Source organism: Dryas octopetala, chromosome 5 (genome assembly GCF_963921425.1).
Source record: "Dryas octopetala chromosome 5, drDryOcto1.1, whole genome shotgun sequence".
NCBI lineage: Eukaryota > Viridiplantae > Streptophyta > Magnoliopsida > Rosales > Rosaceae > Dryas > Dryas octopetala.
In genome coordinates this window covers 3,123,956-3,131,676 of record NC_141370.1, presented here as the reverse complement: position 1 = coordinate 3,131,676, position 7,721 = coordinate 3,123,956, and the positions used below count along the sequence as shown (strand labels likewise).

The following is a 7,721-nucleotide window of genomic DNA, read 5'->3' as shown; positions in this document are numbered from 1 at the left end:
TAGAAAGAGAGGAGTGGCTTGGTGGAGACATGGCCGGTCTTTGTATCTGTTTGTTTTCTTTTGTGTGGGGCCATGAGCATCTAATAAAAAGTATGTACTCAGCTGTGAGGGTAGCATATACATGCATGTAGTGGTAATTAAGGATTGATATAATTGTACCTTGGACATGGATTTAGGTCACTTGGATTATAGGACAAAGGAGGTTATGGCTAGATTAGGTCTCTGATGTGGCCCTTGGAAGGGTGGCTGCATTCCTATTGCTTGTCCAGGGAGATGTAACAATAATAGGTAGGGTGTGGTATCCAATTGTTGACTATTGTAGAGGGGTGTTGTTCTTTGCTAAGTGAACGGACGAGGGGTTTTGGTGGGGAAAAGTATTAAGATATAGGCCCATATCAGAATACATTTACTTCCTTTCCTTACGTTAGTATTCCTTTCCTTACGTTATGCCCATTGAAGAATACATTTACTTCCTTTCCTTTCGTTATGACTTTTCTCCTTTATTGTACATTCATGATTGTATAGCCTATTTATCTGTACAATGACAGATTGTAAATCAATGAAAATATTATTCCTTTCTAAAAAGACTATCTCTCTGGTGTCGTTTTCACATGGTATCAGAGCATTTCTTCTAAATTTTCTATCCTAAGAAAACTTCCAGAATCTTCAATGGTTGGAGAAGATGGATCTTCACAAGACGATGGAAAGAAGATCAGTAACAACAAAAGTGTTGAAGGATTCAATGATCCTTCAAGCCCTTATTACATTCATCATTCTGACCATCCTGGAATGGTTTTAGTATCGAAACCATTAGTTGGTGATAATTACGGTACCTGGAGCCGATCTATGAGTATTGCCCTGAGTGCCAAAAATAAGACAGGATTCATCGATGGTTCGATCAGGAAGCCCTCATCGATATTCAAGCCTTCAGAATTTCATCGATGGAAACGGTGCAATGACATGATCCTCTCTTGGATTATCAACTCCCTCGACTCAGATCTTTCCAATAGCGTAATCTACGCTGAGTCTGCACATGAGGTATGGTCAGATTTAAATGAACGTTTTTCTCAAAGTAATGCTCCTCGAATTTTCCAGATTCAACGAGATATTGCCTTGAATACCCAAGACCATATGTCACTTGCAACATATTATACAAAATTGAAAAGTTATTGGGATGAATTATCATCATATAATGATGTCGATCCTTGTACTTGTGGATCCATGAAGTCGGTGGCTGACTGAGAGGAGAGACAAAGACTTATGCAGTTTTTGATGGGACTTAACGATTCTTATGCAGCAGTCAGAGGCCAAATCCTTCTCATGCAACCTCTTCCCTCTGTAAAAAAAGCTTATTCGCTTTTGTCACAAGAAGAAAAACAGAGAGAGCTTTCTATGACTCGAAATAATAATACAGAGAGTATGGCTATGTTAGCTATCAACAATCAAAGGACCTCATGGCAGAACTCCCATAGTAATTCCAAAGGAAATAAGAGAGCAACTCTTCATTGTAGCCATTGTGATAGGGACTATCACACTGTGGAAAGCTGCTATTACCTCATAGGCTTTCCACCAGGACATCGGTTGTACAAAGGAGATGCCAAGAATGGGACCAGAAATACCAAGTCATCTTCAGATAATCGGCCACAACAAAAGAACAAGTCCACACCACCAATTGCACATCATATCCAAACTGATGAGGCATCCACTTTGCATCAACTTCAATCTATTGCGCCAAGCTTGACGGCAGAGCAATGCAGCCAAATAATGGGTGCAGTCGGCAATGGAGACGGTATTAATCCTTCTCAAGGTTTGTCTTTTTCTTCTTGTCTATTGTCTCAACGTTCATCTAATAGGTCTGATGTCTGGATAATTGATAGTGGTGCCACAGATCATATAACAAATACTCCACATTTTTTTCAAGGCTCATTAACCCCCTCAGCTGCACAAACTGTTCATTTACCCAATGGAGAAAAAGCAAATATTCATTCAAAAGGAACTATTTCCTTAAATTCAAAATTGCAACTTCAGAATGTTCTTTGTGTTCCTTCTTTTAATACAAACTTATTATCAGTTCCTAGACTAACCCAATCTCTCAATTGTTGTGCCATGTTTTTCCCAACCTTTTGCGTTTTGCAGGACTTGGAAACGAAGAAGATGATTGGTTGGGGTAGGCGACATGGCAACCTTTACTACATAAAGTCGGCAATCTCATCACCATCTCCTCCTCCAGTTTCATTTCATGTCACTTCTCTACAAGATCTATGGCATTTGCGGCTTGGACATCCATCATTTGGTCGTTTTAAATTTTTGGCTAAACATTTTCTGGATATTTCTTTTCATTCTAATAAACAGTGTGATTTTTGTCCATTGGCTAGGCAAACAAGATTACCATTTCCATTAAGTTCTGTTTCAAGTACTCATCCTTTTGAATTGATTCACTGTGATATATGGGGTCCACACAAAGTGTCTACACATTCTGGAGCACATTATTTTTTGTCTATTGTTGATGATTTTACGCGCTGCACATGGATTTATTTGATGAGATTTAAATATGAAACTGCTAGCTTGCTTAAATCTTTTTTTTCTTTTGTTGACAATCAATTCAGTCACAAAATAAAAAATATTCGAGTGGACAACGGTTTAGAATTTTCTTCTATGCGGGATTTCTTTGCTGAACAAGGGGTCGTTTACCAACACACTTGTGTCTATACCCCTCAACAAAACGGGGTAGTTGAGCGGAAACACCGCCACATCCTGGAGGTGGCTCGTGCTCTACGATTCCATTCTCATCTACCTCTTGATTTTTGGGGGGAGTTTGTTCTTACTGCTGTCTATCTTATCAACCGTTTGCCTACACCGCTTTTAAATGGTAAATCTCCCTATGAGAAACTTGTTTGTCGTCCACCCACTTACACACATTTGCGTGCTTTTGGTTGCTTATGTTTCGCCACCAATCTCACTCCTAAACACAAATTTGATAAGCGAGCACGTAGATGCATTTTTGTTGGTTATCCATTTGGGCAAAAAGCATACAAACTATATGATTTATCCAGTAACCAATTTTTTACAAGTCGGGATGTTGTCTTTCATGAAAATATTTTTCCTTTTAAAACTAACGTGCCTGCTCTTGACAAAAATAGTTCCATTTTTCCCTTGCCAACTGATGATGCTCCAGCCCATTTACCTACACCTTTACTTCCTATTGAACCACCAACATCCCCAGATACACCAACTAACCCTGAACCAGATACTCCTCTCTCCGACAATCCTGGCCCCACTACTCCTCTTTCCGCCCGTCCTAGCCCAATCTTGGATTCCTCTTCTGGTAGCTCTGCATCGCCACCTTCTGCTCCTCCACCTCAACCAACTCGGCATTCTGACCGTGTTCGCCAACCTTCCGTCTTGCTTCGCGATTTTCATGTGTACCAAGCCACATTGCCTACTTCCGCTACACCATCATCTTCGGTTCCATCTCCTCTACAACGCCAAGGTACTCGTTATCCTCTCCATAAATTCATTTCTTATCATAAGTTATCTCCTACTCATCATTCTTTTGTAGCCTCTATATCTAGTTATGTGGAACCAACTTCTTTTGTCCAAGCAAACACAGATCAGAGATGGCGAGAGGCTATGGACAAGGAGCTTGAGGCTCTTGAGCAGACTAATACCTGGACACTAACCCCCTTGCCTGCAGGAAAGCATCCCATAGGTTGCAAATGGGTTTATAAAATCAAATATAAACCCGACGGTTCCATTGAGCGTTACAAGGCTCGCCTTGTCGCTAAAGGCTACACTCAACAAGAAGGGTTGGATTACACTGAGACATTTTCTCCCACTGCCAAAATGGTCACCTTTCGTTGTTTGCTTGCTATTGCTGCCGTCCGTAATTGGCCTCTTCATCAACTAGACGTTCAGAACGCCTTCCTCCATGGCGACCTTGATGAAGAGGTATACATGTCTCTTCCACCTGGTTTTAGTCGACAGGGGGAGAATCTTGTGTGTCGACTAAATAAGTCGTTATATGGCTTGAAACAAGCTTCACGCAATTGGTTTGCAAAGTTTACAAGTGCACTTGAAGATGCAGGTTTCAAGCAGTCATTAGCAGATTATTCACTCTTTACTAGGTCACATGGTTCTTCCTTCACTGCCATATTAATTTATGTGGATGACGTTATTATTACGGGGAATGATCCGAAGGCCATACAGTCTATTAAGACATTTCTTCATGTTCGGTTTCGAATAAAAGACATTGGTCTCCTCAAATATTTTTTGGGCATAGAGGTGGCTCGCACGAAGCAAGGAATTTTCATCTCTCAACGCAAATATACTTTGGATATATTAGATGACGTGGGTCTTCTTGGTGGCCAACCCACTTCCTTTCCCATGGAACAACATTTGAAGCTCAATCCAACTGAAGGAGAAATCTTGAAGAATCCTTCACGTTATAGGAGATTAGTAGGAAAGCTCATTTATCTCACAGTCACTACACCAGATATAATATTCTCGGTTCACATGCTTAGTCGTTTCATGCATCAACCACGAAAGCCACATTATGATGCAGCTTTGCGTGTGGTACGTTACCTTAAGAGTTCACCAGGTCAAGGTCTCATCTTTCCTGTGCAAAACTCACTAAGTCTGAAAGCCTACTGTGACTCAAATTGGGCCACTTGTCCAATCTCAAGACGATCTGTCACTGGTTATTGTACATTCCTTGGTAGTTCCTTGATCTCTTGGAAGACAAAGAAACAAGACACAATGGCACGCTCATCCGCAGAAGCGGAATATCGAGCTATGGCAGCAGTTAGCTGTGAGCTTGCTTGGTTGAAATTTGTTTTACAAGAAATTTGTTTTAAAAAGTTTCTTTCTTCTCAAAAAATAAAAATAGAATGTAATTCTCTTCTTTACAGTTTTTATGATTTCTTATTGCTAAATATGCGTATAAATACATATATGTACTGGTAGAAGAGATTAAATATGCGTATAAATACATATACAATCCTTCTCTATTCAAACTTATTTTTGAGCTGCTCTATTTATGCAAAAGTATGGTTGTTGGGAGCTTCTTAAAGGCATCCAATGCCTGCAGTTTTGATAGAATTTCAGGGATGGGTTGGGTGAAACACTTACAGATCTTAACATCTGTCATGTTCTAGAAACTTTACTAACCATTGTTGGTTATCACATTATTCTTAAGAGTTGAGCTTGACGTGTTGAACTTTTAGGCTCTTTTTCCCCAGGATGGGAGATAAAGAAACATTAATTGATGATTTTAGCTTATAAACTTTTTTGTAACCATTGGAAAGTACATACTATGAAATCAATCTATATACATCTTTAGCACACATTAAAACAAGACAAGCAGTTCAAATACCATTGCAGTATTGCTGATGTGCAAGAGAATAGAATTTGCACTTACCTGTTGAAGACATAGCAGCAGCAGTAAGAGTCTAGAAGTCGATGCACAAGTCTTCCAGCCAAACACAATCAAACAGCTTCTCACAAATGGGGTAGAGAATGAATAGACTTCACTTAGTGTGGCCAGGGACCTCTGCCCTTCATATAGTCAACTGAATCCTTAACCGTCCCATAAAGGTGTACTCGGATACAATCCTAGTGTGACTTTACAAGAGACTTCTCTTTATTAATGTCTTGCTTATACTAGTTGACTCCCACATGTATAAGCAATCCTAATATAACTCAGATTACCTATCAGTCAATTAGTATTTCTATAGGACTTTGTTCTATCGACAATCCCTTTACTTGTACCTTAAGTGTCAGTGTAAAAATGATTCCTAATTGAACAATGACTAAGTCCATTTGAATCTTAGATTCTCCCACTTGGACTAGCATTACTCATTAACCAAAATTTGCACTTAACGCTGCAAGTAATCTGAATGTGCACTGGAACTGTACATTAAACAAAACCAACTCTGTCAAGATACAACTACAAACGTCAGACCATGAGAAGTGTTCAAGCTATTAAATGCTTAAGCAACTCATAATCAATGACATCTAAGACATATCTCACATAAGTCATTACAAGACATAAAACTGAAATTTATTTTACAAATCTGAAATTGTAAATCTGGTCCTCTCTGTATCGTTTTGCCCAAACTTTATGCAAAATCATCAAAACTCAATAGCAAGATTACTGAATGCATGCTTAGACAACACTTCTTATAAAGTATTGTCTGCATAACTAAAATGTTATAACACTTATGTATAGGTATTCATGCTTATACCAGGTTGCATTAATAAATTGAAAATAATATTGTATTCATTAGAATCGATCTGACAAAATGAAGTCATGATTGGTCTAGATCAATATTTAACATAACTGAAAATAAAACTCAAACTCAGTAACTTAAGAACTGAATTTAGTATTTTGAGGACTTAATCAAAAACACTGTAAATTGTGGAAATATAGCAACTGCAACATCATAAAAAATTTCTATTCAACATTAACAATAGCTCCCACTGATCTGAAGCATTCAAGCATTCAAGTACTCCCAAATTCCTTACATGTTGTCTATAAACCCCAACTGGCATAGCTTTAGTGAATGAGTCTGCGAGTTGATCTTGAGTATTAACATACTCAACTTGTAATTCTCCAGCTCTCAAATTCTCTCTCACCATCAGATACTTTGTACCAATATGCTTAGATTTGGATGTCCTTTTACTATCTTTAAAGAAACTAACTGCCCCACTGTTATCACATAGAATTTTGATAGGATTCGAAATTGACTTGATCACTCTAGTCTCTAACATAAAATTTTTCAACCAAAGTGCATGTATAGATGCTTCATATAATGCCACATACTCTGCCTGCATAGTAGAAGTGGTGGTCAGAGTTTGTTTGACACTCTTACGTGAAATAGTTGCCCCACTAAACATGAAAACAAATCCTGAAGTTGATCTCAAACTGTCTGCACATCCAGCAAAATCTGAATCTGAATACCCTATTAAATCCAATTCAGCCACCCTTCTGTAGACTAGCATATAATCCTTTGTCTTTTGCAAGTATCTAAGCACCTTTTTACTAGCAATCCAGTGAGCTTGACCTGGATCAATTTGATATCTATCCAACATACCAACAGCAAAAGCTAAATCAGGTCTTGCGCATAGTTGAGCATACATGACTGAACCAACTAATGATGCTTATGGTTTGTCTTTCATGTATAGTCTTTCATCTTCATTTTTAGGACATTGGCCCTTATTGAATTTGTGACCTTTTGACATAGGTGGATCACCTAGTTTGCATTTAATCATATCAAATCTTTAGAGAATCCTCTGTATGTAAGCTTGTTGTGAAAGTCCCAACAGAAATTATTTCTGTCTCTTTTAATCTCTATTCCTAGGACATATGATGCCTCTCCAAGATCCTTCATTTCAAAGTTGTCTGATAGGAATGCCTTAGTCTCATACAACAACTCCTTATTACTACTTGCTAGCAGGATGTCATCTACATAGAGAACAAGAAAGATGAAATTGTTCCCACTCACTTTAAGATATATGCACTCATCTGAAGGGTTTTCTATAAATCCATAGGAGCTGATTACTGAATTAAATTTAATGTACCACTGTCTAGAAGCTTGTTTTAATCCATAAATGGTTTTTCTTAATTTACAAGCCAAGTGTTCATTGCCTTCCTTTATGAAACCCTCAGGCTGAGCCATATAAATTTCTTCTTTCAATTCTCCATTCAAGAAGGCAGTCTTGAC

At 38.3% G+C, this 7,721-nt stretch overlaps 2 pseudogenes; one reads left to right on the top strand and one right to left on the bottom strand.

Annotated features, from left to right (window-relative positions):
- Nucleotides 1-669: 669 nt before the first annotated feature.
- On the top strand, nt 670-2,171 carry LOC147283577 (uncharacterized; annotated as a pseudogene).
- Nucleotides 2,172-6,438: 4,267 nt separating this feature from the next.
- LOC147283576 (secreted RxLR effector protein 161 pseudogene) lies at nt 6,439-7,137 on the bottom strand (annotated as a pseudogene).
- Nucleotides 7,138-7,721: the final 584 nt, after the last annotated feature.